The sequence below is a fragment of the Bombina bombina genome, chromosome 2, assembly GCF_027579735.1.
Source record: "Bombina bombina isolate aBomBom1 chromosome 2, aBomBom1.pri, whole genome shotgun sequence".
Lineage (NCBI taxonomy): Eukaryota > Metazoa > Chordata > Amphibia > Anura > Bombinatoridae > Bombina > Bombina bombina.
The window spans coordinates 132,389,185-132,409,713 of NC_069500.1; positions in this window are offsets into that span (position 1 = coordinate 132,389,185).

Sequence of the window (20,529 nt, forward strand, 5' to 3'; positions counted from 1 at the left end):
AAAAAGTCGCAATAAATCCTGAGAAATGTGGGAAGTAGTTATGATGAAAAAAATAATAAATAAAAAATAGTGAAAAAAAATGTAAAAAAAATTACCTGAAAAGGAAACACAAAAAACAGTGGCCCAGATTACGAGTTTTGTGTTAGAGGCTGTGCGGTGCTAACGAGCAGTTTTGTCTCACCGCTCACTTACCTACAGCGATGGTATTAGGAGTTTTTACAAACCCGTCGTTAAAAGACAAGAAGTGAGCGTTGAGCAAAATTTTGCTCATTACCTGCACTCCAAAACAAAAAGTCAGCGGTGAGCTGGTGTAACATGCTCGTGCACGATTTCCCCATAGGGATCAACAGGGAGAGCCGGCTGAAAAAAAATCTAACACCTGCAAAAAAGCAGCATAAAACTCTTTAACGCAGCCCCATTGATTCCTATGGGGAAATACATTTTATGTCTACACCTAACACCCTAACATGAACCCGAGTCTAAACACCCCTAATCTTACACTTATTAACCCCTAATCTACCACCCCCAACATCGCCGACACCTACATTATACTTATTAATAGTGATGTCGCAAACCTAAAAATTTGGGAACGGGCGAACCGGGCGAAAAAAACGTTTGCGAACGGGCGAACCGGGCGAACCGCCATAGACTTCAATAGGCAGGCGAATTTTAAAACCCACAGGGACTCTTTCTGACCACAATAGTGATGGAAAAGTTGTTTCAAGGGGACTAACACCTGGACTGTGGCATGCTGGAGGGGGATCCATGGCAAAACTCCCATGGAAAATTACATAGTTGATGCAGAGTCTGGTTTTAATCCATAAAGGGCATAAATCACCTAACATTCCTAAATTGTTTGGAATAACGTGCTTTAAAACATCAGGTATGATGTTGTATCGATCATGTAGTGTAAGGGTTACGCCTGCTTCACAGTGCGCAGTGTAGGTGATATACCTGCCCTGTGACCATGCTTTGCAGACCAGGTATCAGTGGTCAAATGGACCCTTGCCCCAACACTGTGTGCCAGACATGCCATTACAGTAGACTTATATGGCTTTGGCGTTGCTTTTTGGTAATTAGAAGGCTGCTAAATGCCACTGCGCACCACACGTGTTTTATGCCCAGCAGTGAAGGGGTTAATTAGGGAGCATGTAGGCAGCTTGTAGAGTTAATTTTAGCTTAAGTGTAGTGTAGTAGACAGCCCAAAGTATTGATTTAGGCCCATTTTGGTATATTTCATGCCACCATTTCACCGCCAAATGCGATCAAATAAAAAAAAATTGTTCACTTTTTCACAAACTTTAGGTTTCTCACAGAAATTATTTACAAACAACTTATGCAATTATGGAATACATGGTTGTAAATGCTTCTCTGGGATCCCCTTTGTTCAGAAATAGCAGAGTTATATGGCTTTGGCATTGCTTTTTTGGTAATTAGAAGGCTGCTAAATGCCACTGCGCACCACACGTGTTTTATGCCCAGCAGTGAAGGGGTTAATTAGGGAGCATGTAGGCAGCTTGTAGAGTTAATTTTAGCTTAAGTGTAGTGTAGTAGACAACCCAAAGTATTGATCTAGGCCCATTTTGGTATTTTTCATGCCACCATTTCACCGCCAAATGCGATCAAATTAAAAAAAAATTGTTCACTTTTTCACAAACTTTAGGTTTCTCACAGAAATTATTTACAAACAACTTATGCAATTATGGAATAAATGGTTGTAAATGCTTCTCTGGGATCCACTTTGTTCAGAAATAGCAGAGTTATATGGCTTTGGCATTGCTTTTTTGGTAATTAGAAGGCTGCTAAATGCCACTGCGCACCACACGTGTTTTATGCCCAGCAGTGAAGGGGTTAATTAGGGAGCATGTAGGCAGCTTGTAGAGTTAATTTTAGCTTAAGTGTAGTGTAGTAGACAACCTAAAGTATTGATTTAGGCCCATTTTGGTATATTTCATGCCACCATTTCACCGCCAAATGCGATCAAATAAAAAAGAAATTGTTCACTTTTTCACAAACTTTAGGTTTCTCACAGAAATTATTTACAAACAACTTATGCAATTATGGAATAAATGGTTGTAAATGCTTCTCTGGGATCCCCTTTGTTCAGAAATAGCAGACTTATATGGCTTTGGCGTTGCTTTTTGGTAATTAGAAGGCTGCTAAATGCCACTGCGCACCACACGTGTTTTATGCCCAGCAGTGAAGGGGTTAATTAGGGAGCATGTAGGCAGCTTGTAGAGTTAATTTTAGCTTAAGTGTAGTGTAGTAGACAACCCAAAGTATTGATCTAGGCCCATTTTGGTATATTTCATGCCACCATTTCACCGCCAAATGCGATCAAATTAAAAAAAACTTAAAGTTTTTCGCAATTTTAGGTTTCTCACTGAAATTATTTACAAACAGCTTGTGCAATTATGGCACAAATGGTTGTAAATGCTTCTCTGGGATCCCCTTTGTTCAGAAATAGCAGACATATATGACTTTGGCGTTGCTTTCTGGTAATTAGAAGGCCGCTAAATGCTGCTGCGCATCACATGTGTATTATGGCTAGCAGTGAAGGGGTTAATTAGGTAGTTTGCAGGGAGCTTGCAGGGTTAATTGTAGCTTTAGTGTAGAGATCAGCCTCCCACCTGACACATCAGACCCCCTGATCCCTCCCAAACAGCTCCCTTCCCTCCACCACCCCACAATTGTCCCCGCCATATTAAGTACTGGCAGAAAGTCTGCCAGTACTAAAATAAAAGGTTTTGAATTTTTTTTTTTAGCATATTTATATATGTTGTGGTGTAGCATCCCCCTTAGCGACCAACCTCCCTGATCCCCACCAAAACAGCTCTCTAACCCTCCCCATCTGCCTTATTGGCAGCCATCTTGGGTACTGGCAGCTGTCTGCTATTATTTCACAGTCAAAAAAGTGTTGTTTTTTTTAAATGTACACTACTGTTACACCAGATATGAGTGGTGGCACTGGGCAAGTGGGCACAGTATACGCTGTGAGCCTGACACACGCTGGCAGGCAGGCAACTGCAATTAGATTACACAGGAAGAAAAAAAAAAGCAGACTGATGTTCTAGCCCTAAAAAGGGCTTTTCGGGGTGCTGTCCTTACAGCAGAGATCAGATGAGTCCTTCAGGACTGTAGTGGACACTGAATTCAGTAGCCTAGCTATCGATTTCCCTATTAAATCAGCAGCAGCTACACTGTCCCTCCTCTCACTAAGAATGCAGCTTCCAAATGAATCTAAAATGGATGCTGTCCAGGAGGTGGGAGGGTCTGGGAGGGAGGGTCTGCTGCTGATTGGCTGTAATGTGTCTTCTGACTGTGAGGTAGAGGGTCAAAGTTTACTCAATGATAAAGAATAGGGGGCGGATCGAACATCGCATATGTTTCGCCCGCTGCGGCGAACGCGAACATGCTATGTTTGCCGGGAACTATTCGCCGGCGAACTATTTGCGACATCACTACTTATTAACCCCTAATCTGCCGCTCCAGACACCGCCGCCACCTACATTATACTTATTAACCCCTAATCTGCTGCCCCCAACATTGGCGACACCTACATTATATTTATTAACCCCTAATCTCCCACCCCCAATGTCGCCGCAACCTACCTACACTTATTAACCCCTAATCTGCTGCCCCCAACTTCGCCACCACTATAATAAACATATTAACCCCTAAACCACCGAACTCCCGCCTCGCAAACATTAGTTAAATATTATTAACCCCTAATCTGCCGGCCCTAACATCGCCGACATCTACCTACATTTATTAACCCCTAATCTGCTACCCCCAACATCGCCGCCACTATAATAAAGTTATTAACCCCTAAATCTAAGTCTAACCCTAAACCTAACACCCCCTAATTTAAATATAATTTAAATAAATCGAAATAAATATTCCTATCATTTACTAAATTATTCCTTTTTAAAACTAAATACTTACCTGTAAAATAACTTATAGCTACATTGTAGCTATCTTAGGATTTATTTTTATTTTACAGGCAAGTTTGTATTTATTTTAACTATTTAATAACTACCTAGCTAAAATAAATACAAAAGTACCTGTAAAATAAAACCTAACCTAAATTACAATTACACCTAACACTACACTATAATTAAATTAATTCCCTAAATTAAATACAATTAAATAAAATTAGCTAAAGTACAAAAAAACAAAACACTAAATTACAGAAAATAATAAACAAATTACAAGATTTTTAAACTAATTACACCTAATCTAATCCCACTAACAAAATAAAAAAGCCCCCCCCCAAAAAATAAAAAAGCCCTACATTACACTAAAATACAAATAGCCCTTAAAAGGGCCTTTTGTGGGACATTGCCCCAAAGTAATCAGCTCTTTTACCTGTAAAAAAAAATTACAAATCCCCCCAACATTAAAACCCACCACCCACACAACAAACCCTAATCTAAAATCCACCCAATACCCCATTAAAAAAACCTAACACTAACCCCTTGAAGATCACCTTACCAGGAGAAGTCTTCATCCAACTGGGCCGAAGTCCTCAATGAAGAAGGGAGAAGTCTTCATCCAAGCCGGGCGAAGTGGTCCTCCAGACGGGCAGAAGTCTTCATTCAGACGGCATCTTCTATCTTCATCCATCCGGCGCGGAGCGGGTCCATCTTCAAGACATCCGACGCAGAGCATCCTCTTCATCCGACGACTAACACTGAATGAAGGTTACTTTAAATGACGTCATCCAAGATGGCGTCCCTTCAATTCTGATTGGCTGATAGAATTCTATCAGCCAATTGGAATTAAGGTAGAAAAAATCCTATTGGCTAATTGGATCAGCCAATAGGATTGAGCTCGCATTCTATTGGCTGATTGGAACAGCCAATAGAATGCCAGTTTAATCCTATTGACTGATTGCATCAGCCAATAGGATTTTTTCTACCTTAATTCCGATTGGCTGATAGAATTCTATCAGCCAATCGGAATTGAAGGGACGCCATCTTGGATGACGTCTGGATGAAGATAGAAGATGCCGTCTGGATGAAGACTTCTGCCCGTCTGGAGGACCACTTCACCCAGCTTGGATGAAGGCTTCTCCCGGCTTCGTTGACGACTTCGGCCCGGTTGGATTTTTTTATTTTGGGTTTTTTTTTTTATTTTGTTAGATTAGGTGTAATTAGTTTAAAAATCTTGTTATTTGTTTATTATTTTCTGCAATTTAGTGTTTTTTTTTGTACTTTAGCTAATTTTATTTAATTGTATTTAATTTAGGGAATTAATTTAATTATAGTGTAGTGTTAGGTGTTAATGTAACTTAGGTTAGGTTTTATTTTACAGCTCAATTTGTATTTAATTTAGCTAGGTAGTTATTAAATAGTTAATAGCTATTTAATAACTTTTCTACCTAGTTAAAATAAATACAAACTTGCCTGTAAAATAAAAATAAACCATAAGATAGCTACAATGTAACTATTAGTTATATTGTAGCTAGCTTAGGGTTTATTTTATAGGTAAGTATTTAGTTTTAAATAGGAATAATTTAGTTAATGATAGTAATTTTTATTTAGATCTATTTTAATTATATTTAAGTTAGGGGGGTTAGGGTTAGGGTTAGACTTAGATTTAGGGGTTAATAACTTTAGTATAGTGGCGGAGACATTGGGGGCAGCAAATTAGGGGTTAATAAATGTAGGTAGGTGTCGGCGATGTTAGGGACAGCATATTAGGGTTTAATAATATTTAAATAATGTTTGTGAGGAGGGAGGGCCTCAGTTTAGGGGTTAATAGGTAGTTTATGTGTGTTAGTGTACTTTTTATCACTTTAGTTAAGTTTTTTATGCTACAGCGTTGTAGTGTAAAACTCTTAACTACTGACTTTAAAATGTTGTACCAGTCTTGACAGGAGATGGTCTACCACTCACTTTTTGGCAGACTCGTAATACCTTCGCTATGCAAGTCCCATTGAAAAAAGAGGATACGCATTTTAAGTAAGCGGATTTGCGGTATTTCCAAGTCTGGCCAAAAAAGTCAGCGGTGAGCCTGTACCTTCAAGGCTCGTCTTACCAGCGGCCGTTAAAAAGAAGCGTTAGGACCGGCTAATGCTGCTTTTTAAGCCTAAAGCAAAACTCGTAATCTAGCCAAGTATATGCAAGAAATAGCCTGAAAGGTGGAGTATATTGAAAAACAACTAACCAATAGTGTAAAACGGTCCCTGGGGAAAATAACAAGCCTCACAAATCCTGGTATAGGTCAGATCAATGCTTTTCAGCCCTTAGAAGAACCTTTTTCAAGATGCATGGAGGCTGTTAACAGTTGGGACTATAAATGGTGTCTTAACCAATGAGAATCAGTACAAATTTTCCCACTAAAAAAAGCCATTTTTTTGAAATGCCTAGTGTTTATAGGTGTGTAATGTAGTGTGATGACATCACTTCTGGTATATGTGACGTCATTTCCGGTCTATATGTCACTTCCGGTTGAGCGTGATTACCTCACGTCCGGTATTACGGATTTAATGGATATGAGTCCATATTTGTTTGGGGCAAACAGGGATTGATAAAAATCCATTCAATGTCATTAATATTAAACAATGGGAACTAAAAAATCTGTATAAGGATGACTACCTTTAGTAGGCTAAAAGTAAATAATGCTAGAAGGATACAATTAAAGCCAACAAGGCTAAATAAAAACTTAATTAATTGGTCCATTAGTTGAATGTATGCAAAATTAGGATATAGAAGTCTCTATGAAAAGGGAAATTGTACTATATGAGGTATCCCATCATTTTGAGATAAATACAGTATAAAAATGTTTCATATAAAAATGTTTTTAAACAACTATATATAAAAATATATAAAAAAATATAAAATATATATAATATATCAAAATAAAATAACAATCTCATTAAAAGCAATCTCATTAAAAATCCTAAAGTAATTCAATAAAAAATATATTTTTCAATAAAATAAAAAGATATTATAACTTGAATGAAAGATATGGCATAACAATTTGTAAAAATATTTGTAAACATATTCTTAAAAGGAATTGGCAAAATACAGGATAACTAAACACAAATATATAGTGGGTATCTGAGTAAGGATAGAAAATTGCTAATCACTAAAGCTCAAGAAAGATGTAGTAATTAATTAAGATCATTTAAAATATATATATACAATATTCAAAACCTAAAAGTTATATAGGTCTCTGTAATGAAAACTAAACTTTAGTATAAACATACATACATTATGTAGTCTAAAACTAGATCTAAAAACCCAGGTCTTGTATATAGTAATGACCTTGTATATAGTAATGACCTAGTATGTATGAACTAAATCTGGAGATTTCTAAAAGACTATACAGAAGAGTAATTAGCAAGAGGTGGAATGTAATTAATCAGAATAGATGGACCACTTCGAAATTGGCCTTTAGGGTAAATGCAGTCCAAATTAAATATCCATTTGGATTCTACCCTAAGCATTTGCTGTTCTATGTCACCACCTCTCCAATCTTTAATTATTTACTAATGCCCTTATATTTGAAGCTGATGTTGCTGCCATCGTGTTTATCTCTGAAATGTTTGTAGATGGGTAGATCAGCTTTTTTCCATTTTATATGTAGGAGGTGATAATCCTATCTTTCAATTTGCGTGTGGTTTGTCCAACGTATTGCAGTCCACATCCACACTCTATGAGATATATGACACATTTGTCTGTGCAGCGAATTGTATCTTTCACCTTAAATGGTTCATTAGTGATTTTAGATTTAAAAGTGTCAACCTTTTTTCTGTGTTTACAGGCATTGCATGAATGGCATGGATAGAAACCTTTAAGTCTATTGCCCATAATGTCCAGACTACTTGAGTCTCTCTTATTTGTTGGAATGCTTGGAGCTAAGATGGTTTTGAGATTTCTTGCTTTTCGATAAATGAATTGTGGCTTATCATTCAGGTGTTTACCTATAATATTATCCTCTTTCAATAAATGCCAGTGTTTTTTTTATGATATTTTCAATAGTGCCTCTTTTTTCGTTGTATTGGGTGATGAAGGGTATGTCTAATTTTTTGTGAATTAACAACCTTGTTAATCTTTGTGTCTTAACAACCTTGGTTTATAGGTCAACATAAGAGTCTCTATATATACTACCCACTTTGACGATAGTTTTGTCTATAAATGCCTCATCGTATCCTCTTTCTGAGAACCATTTCTGCCCATGTATTCTCGTTTTAGCAGTTTTTCCTGACCCGCATAAGTTTCCCTTTAGGGATATTAGTAATCTATCTATTATGGTGATGAATGTAATTATTACAATCAACATCTTTAAAATATGTTGATGTTTCGATTTTCCCCTTACTTATGCATATATTAAGTTCTAAGAAGTTGATATGTTCCTTACTAGTTTGGTAGGTGAATTTTAGATTTGCCTGATTTTGGTTCATCACCTCTAAATCATGAGTATATCATCGATGTATCTTTTGTATAGGACCAGGTCCACGCTCACCGGGCATGAGTCCCAAAATATGGACTCCCATTTGCCCATGTACAAGTTTGCGTAGCTTGGCACAAACCTGGTCCCCATGGCAGTTACACACAACTGTCTATAATATTTACCTTCACAATAGAAATAGTTATGATTTAGTGTTAAAATATGTACTAAGGTACAAACACTCTGAGCATATGATTTAGAGCTACTTTTCTCTTATCTATTTAGTACGTTTTTGAGTTTTTTTATTGTATATATTGTATAAATGTTTTCATTACATATATGTTTTAATCTTTTAGGTGTATCCCTACAATTTTGTTGATGAAGTTTTGTTTATTATGACATCACTTGATTGGTCTGCACCTACAGACAGATGTTTTCTATTTTCCTGAATACTTGTTTGGTTGTTTATAGAAAGTGCATTTTTACAATTTTATGAAGCCTGATGAAACAGCTTTGTTAAGTAAGTTTTATATCTTACCACTTGCTGCCAATCATGTTTTGCCTACTACTTGTCATCCTAAATTGGAGAAGAAAAACTTTTAGGAGGAACTACTCCACCATTGTTGGTGAATCACGAGAGGCCAGTCTGCTGGATGACTGTGAGATTTCAGTCTGCTACATTTGCATCAAAGGGGTGCTCTCCTACATGTGAGTGAATTTTTTGCATTCATTATTCGATTATATGTAATACTAGGCCATGTGGCACTTTTGTTTTCATCCTTCTACAGATAAGTGATCTTGGTATTTAGACCATCAATTCCCCCACAGAGAGCAGCCTGTGTTTGGACTTATCTTTTCTTTTGGATTCCATATCATATCACTGCAGATATATGGGACTTTTTCAATTTAATTATTGCTCAATTGTTTGTTTGTTGTTTCACATTATTTTCTATTTTATGTGATCTATTTGGGACTTTCACAGTTATTTATTTTATTGTTAAAGTTATAGTCACCATTTTGAACACCTTTTCTCACATTCATTACATAATTTTGACTTAGGGCACACCCTATCTTTTATTATTATTAAGGCTCACACAGGTATTTAAGTTAAACTATACCTGTCCTAGCCTATCTTTGAGAAAGCGCGAGATACGCTGGGAAACACGTCAGATGATGTCATTACCAGCACACTGCTACTCTACTACGTTTTAAAGTATACCAATAAATATTGTACTTTTAACTTTTTACAAAGGTTGTGCATGATATTCCTTTTCTACCTGGAAATTGTGACCTTGTTTTGGAGTTAACACTTCTTTATATATGTATGTGGAATGATATTTGTGTATGTACACGAACATAGACATATGTTTGAGCCAAAAAAAGAAAGTTCCCATTGTTTAATATTAATAACACAGATTAAGTTAATTTATGATTTTAAAATATAACTTTTGTATCAAAACTTTAAAATATAGCAGACTTCCAAAACTGCAGACAAGAAAATGAATTAAAAACACATCAGTATGCTTTGCTGCATGTGCCAAAATAATAACATTTCCCAAAACAAAGGTATGAATAGAGGAGGTTAAAGTAGAAAAAAATATATATATATATAGAAACATAGGCCTAGATTACAAGTGGCGAGCTAATGACAGCAACTTTATATTACAAGTCCATGGTAAAATAGACTTACTAAAGAAAGGTTAGTGTGGCCGATATCGCTCTAGCGCAACCATTACTTTCAATTGATATGGCGACCACACTAAATAGCGCTGGTATTACAAGTTGAAAGTTAAGATTTGTGCTTGAGCGAAAGCCTAAAAAGAACTAGAATATTTAGGCCTACATTACAAGTGGAGCACAAAATTGTGCTTTCACAAGCAAATGTGCGCTGGCATTGCTAGTTAAGCGCAATGCGAACGCAACCTCTATTTAAAGGAGCACATTTAATTGACATATTATTATTATTATTATACATTATTTATGAAGTACCAACAAATTCCGCAGCGCTGTCCATGGATACAAATCATTTAAATAAAACAATGACATAAAACTAGTAAGAGACAGGACAACATTTACAAACACATACAGGAGGAATTGAAAGCCCTATTCCTGTGAGAACTTACAATCTACATATACCATACATACATTTGCAAACCTGAGTTGTCTACACTATGGAGCCTGGGATATTTTGTAACAGCAAGGCAATTAACATATACACCGCAGGATCAAGGAGTTGCTTGTTTTCTAAATTTTCAAGTTCATACCTATTCCAAAAACATCCATCAGCCCTGCAATAACCTACAAGATTTATTTAATATTTATCAAATGCATTTGGAACACTCCCCATTCCAATAAATAAATAAAAAACTTGCATTTATCTGTTTGTCAAAGTTTGATATTATTTTTCAAGTTCTGCACCTTGGAACTGTTAATTACATAATTTTAATGTTTAGAATAGCATTCCTTGATAGTTTAAATGGCTTTTAGCAAAGTTAAAATTCTTGTGCATGCTTGTTTCATAAGTTAATAAATTCCATCCCTTCTTAAAGGGACACTGTACCCAAAATTTTTCTTTCGTGATGCAGATTGAGCATGAAATTTTAAGCAACTTTCTAATTTACTTGTATTATCAAATTTCATTTTTGGTGAACAACCTGGGTTGTCCTTGCTGATTGGTGGATAAATTCATCCACCAATAAAAAAGTGCTGTCCAGAGTACTGAAACCAAAAAAAAGCTTAGATGCCTTCTTTTTCAAATAATGATAGCAAGAGAACAAAGAAAAATTGATAATAGAAGTAAATTAGAAAGTTGCTTAAAATTGCATGCTCTTTCTGAATTACAAAAGAAAAAATTTGGGTTCAGTGTCCCTTTAACTTTAAACCACATTGTTTTTAAAGGGACACTAAACCCAATTTTTTTTTTTATTCTTCGGATAGAGCATGCGATTTTAAGTAACGTTATAATTTACTCCTATTACCAATTTTTCTTCGTTCTCTTGGTATCCTTATTTGAAAAAGCAGGAATGAAAGCTGAGGAGCCGGCCCATTTTTAGTTCAGCACCCTGAATAAATTTAGCCACAAATCAGCAAGTGCTACCCAGGTTCTGAACATAAAATGGGCCGGATCCTAAGCTTTCATCCCTGCTTTTTTTTATAAAAAATATTAAGAGAACAAAGAAAATTTGATCATAGGAGTAAATTAGAAAGTTGCTTAAAATTGCTGCTCTATCTGAATCATGAAAGAAAAAATTTGGATTTAGTGTCCCTTTAACTTTAAAATGTTTAAAATAAAGTTCAAATAACCTTTTAAATAATGAAACTTCTATGTTCATCAAATGTAATCATCCATTTCTTTATTTAAAATTTCAGTTGTTACATGTTACATGTTATTTTCTTGTTTGTTTGTTTTGTTTTCCAAATTGGTTTGGGCTTTCTTTTAAACAAAAACACTTGAGATGCTATACACTGTTTTGTGTATGAGTCCAAATCAGACTTTTAAGATATGCAACTTGTAATCAAATTAAATATGATCTAAATAAAAAAATTATTGCAACAAAATATTTGAAGATTTAAGAAAATCTAATTAGACAATTTAGCAAAATGTTATAGGTTATTGGATCATTTGTGCACAAATTCAAACATTTTCTGGGAGAGAATTAAGTGAATAGTGTACTGTGATTTATTATCTTGTAGTTAATGTGTTCCAAGTGGCCCATTTTACCTTCAGAAGTGTATTAAAGGGATAGTCTACTCCCGAATGTGCCCCCTTATTTCAGTTCTTTTGTCAGACTTGCATTTTAGCATCAGTACTGAGTAATAAATAACTCCACGGAAGTGAGCACAATTTTATCTAAATGGCACACATGAACAAGCACTGTCTAGCTGGGAAAAACTGTCAAAATCCATTGAGATAAGAGGCGACCTTCAAGGGCTTAGAAATTAGCATATGAACCTACCTAGGTTTAGATTTCAACAACGAAGAACAAAGCAAATTTGATGATAAAAGTAAATTGGAAAGTTGTTTAAAACTGCATGCCCTATCTGAATTATTAAAGTTTAATTTTAAATAGACTGTCCCTTTAAGCTGTTTATAAATAGCTCATTTAGCTGTATTTTGTCGTCATTGAGCTACTTTTGCTTGCTCTAAATTGCCACCTATACAGACAATACAGAGGGGTCGGAGAGAGAGGTACTTGGTGTATACAGTGAGAGAAAAAAAGGAGGACTTTATTTAAATATAGAGGTGAGGGCTGCTGGCCCTGTAGCTCAGCTCATTTCATTGGGATTACAAAAAATAAACTGAATGAGTAATTCCCTATATATATATATATATATATATATATATATATATATATATATATATATAAATAATATATATATATATATATATATATATATATATATATATATATATAAATAAATAAATAAATAAATATATATATACACATTAAATACTGTAACTATGCATATACTGTATATATATATATATATATATACAGTTTATATATATATATATATATATATATATATATATATATATATATATATATATATATATATATATATATACTATACATATTGTACATCCACTACAAGCACTCACTCCTATACATTAATGACGTTGCCCAGGTGACTCCTTAATTTTCAAACATAGAATAAGATACACAGGAGGGCACTCACGGGTCTTTCCATCAAAACAATTTTTTCCTTTATTCACATGAAACAAATCATACAGAGGTTGACGTTTCGGCTGGTACCGTCAGCCTTTTTCAAGACAATCTACAATTACATACAAGATTCATTAGTCTAAAGTGCTATAAACAATATGCACAATAGCTTTTCAGTACAAGTTAACCACTCATAAAATGCTCACCCACCAGAACCCATTAACATATTCATTGCAAAATATAACTAGACAATTAATTTAATTGTAAAAATTACAAAAGTTAAAAAAAACTCGTATAGAAACATCTATTACGTGTTGATCAGCAGAAAGTAATATACGCATGTGTGAGTCAAATGGTTTATGGATACTATATTCCACCCAATGATATATGAGCATATTTAAACATCAATTTCCTCTACAACAGACGTCTCAATTTAGGGCAAGATTATGTACATGTTACTATTTGCAACCGAGTCATATCCCAGTGATACAATGTATCTTTTAATCCGCTAATGCTGCAGCATCAGCAGAGAGACCTATCTGGTTTAACACAGAGCCACTCCGGATTTACACACATTTGTACCAACCTATAATCGCATTTACAATAGGCCCAATGTTAATACTTAACCCAAGCTCCGATATTAATAACAACCATGACACGTATATAAGACCAATATCTACCTTAATATATTGTGGTTACAGCTTCTCTGGCCCCCATTCAGAATCAGAGTGTTTGTATGCACTGACGAGCATGGTTTAAAATACCCGCTGTGGGGTTTACGTCATTAATAAACTCAAGCACTGATTGTAAATGTATCACAGGGGGAGTGTTAGCCAGTAGCCAATCACGTAGGACAACAACATTTTGCAATTACTACCACTTTACAGTGGACTATTTTTTAACTGAACCATTCAAGGAAGGTCTGCACATAGTAATGACACGTTGTTATGAGATGGGGATCAATGTTGCGACTCAAATTTATATTTAAAATAGATAATATCAACCATTATTTGATGGACAAGCCATATAACAAGGGATTAATAGCCCAAAATTTTAATTAGATTAGTGAATATAATTACACACATAAGTAAACAATACCAAGTGGAAATATATGTATCATCATGAGTGGTAAGTGTAAAAAAACAATATGTAGCAAACTGGTCCCTGTGGACTCAATTGTGCACTTGTAAATATGCAATTTCTGTGTTTATCAAATGGTTAGTAAAATAGAGATAAATCTAACTTGTGGCCTTTCGGGCACATTGTACCAAGACAATGTATCCACCGTGCTTCCATCTTTAGAAGCTCCTCATCTCTGTTTCCCCTTTTTTAAGAGGGGGGGGGGACCCTGTCAATCAGTATGGTCCTTATCATTGCTACTGTGTGGCCATATTCTAATAAGTGATGTGCCACAGGTTGATCGCTCTCATGATTCTTATATGCTGCCCTTATGGCACTCTTATGGTTGGCGTTGGCAAGACGTTCTCTGAAGGAGGTACAGGTCTTGCCAACATAGTACTTTCCACAAGGGTAAATGATTACATAAATCACAAAATCTGAGGTGCATGTTAGTCTATGTCTGATAGAATATTGCTTAGTCCTATAAGGGTGTCTGAAAGTTTCAACTGTTAGCATGCTATTGCAAGTTACACAACCACATATGCATCTCAAGATTTATGTCATGATTGACAATCATAGATTTAGGCTTTTGCCTTTTTTGTATACCTCAAGCGACACTGTTTGTGGCGTGTGTGCAAAAAACTTAGAAAAGGCTTCTTCTGCATCACTCTCCCATATAGCTTCTCCTTGTGCAAAGTGCGCTGAATTGCTGAACGATGCACAGTGACACCATTTGCAGCAAGATGATGTTGTAGGTCTTTGGAGGTGGACTGTGGGCTGTTTTTGATCGTTCTCACCATCCTTTGCCTCTGCCTCTCCGATATTTTACTTGGCTTGCCACTTCTGGCCTTAACAAGAACTGTGCCTGTGGTCTTCTATTTCCTCACTATGTTCCTCACAGTGGACACTGACAGCTTAAATCTCTGCAATAGCTTTTTGTAGCCTTTCCCTAAACCATAATGTTGAACAATCTTTGTTTTCAGGTCATTTGAGAGTTGTTTTGAGGACCCCATGTTGCCACTCTTCAGAGGAGAGTCAAAGAAAACAACAACTTGCAATTGGCCACCTTAAATAACTGTTCTCATGATTGGATGCACCTGTCTATGAAGTTCAAGGGTGCCCAAATTTATGCACCTGTCTAATTTTGTTTAGATGCATATTGCACATTTTCTGTTAATCCAATAAACCTAATTTTACTACTGAAATATTACTGTGTTATTCAGTTATTTGATAGATCAAATTGAAATTGCTGATCCAAACACCCAATTATTTATAAATGAAAATCATGGAAATTGTCAGGGGTACCTAAACTTTTGCATACACCTATATATATATATATATATATATATATATATATATATATATATATATATATATATATAGATATATATATATACTGTATATGTATATTTAATACTGAAACTGGTATAAAAAGTCATTGAATACACATTTAGGGAAAACCAGTTTTACAGTAATGTGTCCATTTAATACCTACATAAAGGATTTAATAATTAACTGCTAAACTGTGTGAATTATAAATTATGAAACATAGTATAAAATTGACTAGTATAGAGGGTGAGAGTGTGTGTCAGATTTATATTTGCTTCATACACAGGCGAGTTTATAATTTCACATTTGCTTCAGGAAATGTTATAGGTTGGTAGGGATAATACAAAATATTAACTATGAATCTAAATAAGAATTAAGACAGAAATATGTGCAAAGCCATGATTAACCCTTGAATGAACTCAGAGATATTTATCATTAACATTACCATCTGGAGAGTTAATATGAGAGTGTAAAAGCTTAACTTGCTTCATTTCCATTATCATGGTTTTCTATTATCAATGAAAGTTTTCTTTCATTGTTTAATTGCGTTACTTTAAATAAATTTTAATTTGACAAAAAAAAAAAATTTAGCAAATGGTGTGTTGACCTAACATCAGCACACAAATGGTGTACATCATCACCTATGATTCTTTCATGCTTGACAAATAGTTTTGTGTAAGATAAAATATTAATTATAAAAGTAATGCTTATGAATAGTAATAATTATTTTCTGCAGTATATATCATATTTGTCTTTAGGAGTATGATGTATATATAAAGTGTGGAGTAAAACATAATTTAAAAGCAGCACATGTAATATAAGAGTGATACAAAAATAACAAACAATTAATAAAACATTTTAGAAACTATGGCGCCCTGGCTAAGGTCAAAACATGTTAAACATTTTAAATTGCGTAAATTTGACTTTCCTTAATTACTGTTACCCATCTATTCTCTCAGATACAAGTACTGAGATGCAAGTGAAAAAGTAAAGGGACTGTTTACCCTAAAATGTTCTCCTCTTTAATATGTTCCCAATGATCCATTTTCTGGAGTACATTAAATTGTTTACAAATACCCTCTTTATCTTTATTTTGGCAATTGAAATAGTTTATATTGTCTAAAGTATATCTACTGTTACATATAGTTTCTATACTTAAGTATAGGCTATAAAAAAGCAATGTAAACATAGCCAGCAGAATAAATTAAACTCTCAATTGTTCTCTGTAAGGGACCGATGACCTAAAGTCTCCTGATCAGACGTGTTTTTTCACGTAGACCCTCGCAGGGACTGCCCTCATGGAATTATCTTAAAAAATGCTTATAGCATCTTACAATCACCTATATTTTTGTATGGATGTGTTTTCTAGGGTATTAAGTATTTTGCTAATTTTGTCACACTTTTGCCACCTTTTATTTTGCAAGAAAATACAGTGAGAGCTTTAGGGTGGGAATGTTTATATAATTATGCTTGGATTTGAGAGACTATTTCATAAATTGTTATGAAACGCCCATGTTCAGCCCATTTTATGAAAAAACAACAATTATGCTTTGTATTTCTGTGTTTTTTGCACATCCAGTTAAATTATGATTTGCATTTTTCTGTGTATTTTGTGGAAATGGTTCAATTCATTTTTTTAAATGATTTTTAAAATTACAATTTCCATTATTCACTTTTGAAATGTACCCTTAGCGAGACTCACTGTTTTCAGGTAAAAAGGGGCTTTAGATAATTCCACCAGGTAAATAGAAATATTGGTGAGCATTCTTAAATAATCTCACTAGTCCAGAGACCTTTAGATCATTGGGCCCTTAGTTTTGGACTTTGGTATACAGACAGTGATAATACAAAGAAACATATTCCGAGAACCTGTCCAACCGGTATCTCTGTGAGCAGACAGCATGCTGCCCCCTGCTCACATGGCCAGAAATGTTGAGGGTCCAAGCTGCGTCCGCAGCTTAATAACTGGAGCCCATTGTTCTAACTGTAGGGAATATCTAAATAATTTTTTTAATTGGTATTGAAAAATCAGAAACCATGGGGGTTTAAGTAAAAAATTGATCTCTTTACTGCCCCATTGACAAAAGCACTGTGACAATAGAAATATTTTGTCTTGCGATCGAGATTGGCTATGAACTGTTATAAAAGGCTGATATCAGTATCTGAAGGCAGTCTCACTAAGAGGCATTTATTATACTTATCTGTGGAAGGCTTCTCTGATACTGGCAGGATTTTAAAATTATCCTGAATGGCAATACAATATGCATGAGTCAACAGAAACTCAACCTTTTTTGTTACAATAGTGAAACTAGGACTTGAATAATATACCTTTAGCACCTGAGGAATTGTGGGTATACCATACATGTGTATACACTGTGTAATGTATATGAATTATACCGTAAAATACAATAATATGTATTTCAAGTATTTTTCTTATTTAAATAAACATGTTTTTAAAATGTTGGCATGTTTTGTTTTCTTTTTAGGAAGAAGATTTCATGTAGGGGTTTTAAAATCCCATAAAAGACAGTAGTCAGGTTCTGGGGGGCGTGGCTATGCAAAGAACATGGCTGTTCACAATATCTGAGGTGGCAAAAGAGAACTGAGTAATCCATTAAATATCTCTTGGAATAGCCAGCACCGTACACTCATACAGCTATATACTGAAACCCGGACATCTATCAAACAGAACCTTATGAATGTTTTGCTGGACTAATAACCTTTTTTGCTTTCCCTGGATTTTCACTGGAAGATGGCCTACCAAGCACACTTTCCACTCTTCCCCGGCAGCAAGGGTTAAGCTGCAAACACACTAAATCTATCCTTCCAACAAAAGGAGTATACCAAATAGGCAAATATGGAGGAAATAGATGGTTTAATATACACACTATTGAAGAATTTCAAGCAGGATTTTTGCATGAAAATAGAGGACCTGAGGACCGTACTAAAGTCAGAGGTGGGGCTGATGGACGGACACCCACTCCAAACTGATCTTTCTGAGGTAACTTCAACCCAAAATAAGTTAAGACCCGAGGTCCTAAAATCCCCTAATCTCTTAATGAGGAAGCTGACTCCGATGACAAGTTCAAAAATGGAGCTGCATGGCCTCCAGATCACACCATTGTTTCAAGTCACCATCCCTGCTAGGTTTCAATCAAGGAAGAGTGTCCCGCTATCCACAAGCTGTGCAGACACCAGGTGGGAAATACCTAAAAGCAAATGAGCCCTCTGTGGCAGAAAATCTGCACGGGTCTGGGTGGCTTTATCGGGGGATGCGGCCGGCCCTCTGATGCTCCGACCGACTCATCCTTGCCAGTAAAAGTGCTTGTAGGATGGTCCTTGCTCTGGCGACATCAGCTTATATACTCTTCATCAGCAAAGGGAGGTGTTTTTATGGTGGCGAGGTGCAGCTTCATCACCCGGTCTCTCTCTGCTTGCTGTATTAAGACTGGCATTGGGTAATGTTCCCTAAGACTCTCTATCTCTCTGTAGAGATCTACCTCTGGGACACTGACCTTTTACTTACAATATGGATGACGACTGTAAAGTCCAATGTATTATTCCCCTAGTGTATAAGTCTATTTCCTCTAATTAATAGTTGAGAACCATATTACGTTCTCCTTCACACAAGGCTGTTTTTACTCATGCCTGCTCTAAATGTTTTTATTAAGCTCTTGGTTATGGGGTTCTTAGCTGTTGTCTTACCTGATAGATCACCTTATCTATAGGGTTATTGAATGTATAGCAACAACTACTGTGATCAAATATAGCTTACATTATATCTGCACCTCATATATTTACTGCATACAACAACTACACAGTAGGTTATGGAGAGAAGTTACCCTGAGGTACACAGCGTTCCGATACCTACACACTAGTAAAGAGTACTATTGATGTGTTTGTTAATCACTTTAGAACTGAAGTAAGTAATGTGGGGCAAAAAAAAGTTAGCCTACATGTCATCAAGTTTACTCTGACTATTTTGTTATATAATTTGGTGATATCTATAGGAGAACTCCATACTTTGTCCTTTGTACTCTCCATTTTAATGTTACAATTCATAAGGCATAATATAAATGCTGATATCATACTTTTCATTATCTCATCACAGATATGAACTATTGTGGCAGATTCCTGTCCTATACATTATATGTGATACACCTACTGTAAGGGATACACGTATAAGAACATGTAAAGTATATTTCTAGTTCATGTTTGATCTATTATCTCTGCAATATATATTGGCATCACTACTAATTCTACTTTACCTAAGGTGAATATGCTAGTCTGTTGTGTAACTCCCTTAGGTTTATATAATATTGTTAGATTGCTCTGTACAGTCTTTGTTTGTAGACCAACTATCACCTGTGATAATGTGTTGCTTTACGTTACATATACACTTCCCTAAGGTGCCTGAAAATAACTAGTATACCGATCAACAGTATGAAATCACATGCACCATATGCAATAATTTATAATAACCCATTTATAAGGAATTTATTTCTGTGAGTTGTATATGTTTTGTTCTCTCACTGTTATTAGTTCTATTCATTGTAATATTCCTGAGTCCTACTTATATATTGCCACTAACCCAAGACCTAAATGATCCACGCTACACAGACACGTCAAGGATAGTCTTGTATTGAATACAATTAGTACAGCTCAAAGATAGATGCAGTAATTTGTATATTCTCCTCCACGCCCTTATTGTGAAAATACTCCTTCCATTCTATTTGCTACAACTCTATGTCACTTTCAAAGCCTCGCCCCCCCACCCCTCCTCCGTTTCTTTGAACGGCTATTGACCGTTGAATCAACCCCCCCTCCCCTTATACACTTTGGTCCAAGAGCGATCAAAACAAAAGGCTGATTCCCCACGCCCCAAATGCATCAGATTGGATAGAGCCAAAAGAGTGTTCACTATGGCAATGTGGGGAACATAAAACTGAAGTTCCTTTAGATTTAGTCCTATCTCCTCTATGTAACTTTAGTTAAACATGGCATTAGATTTCAT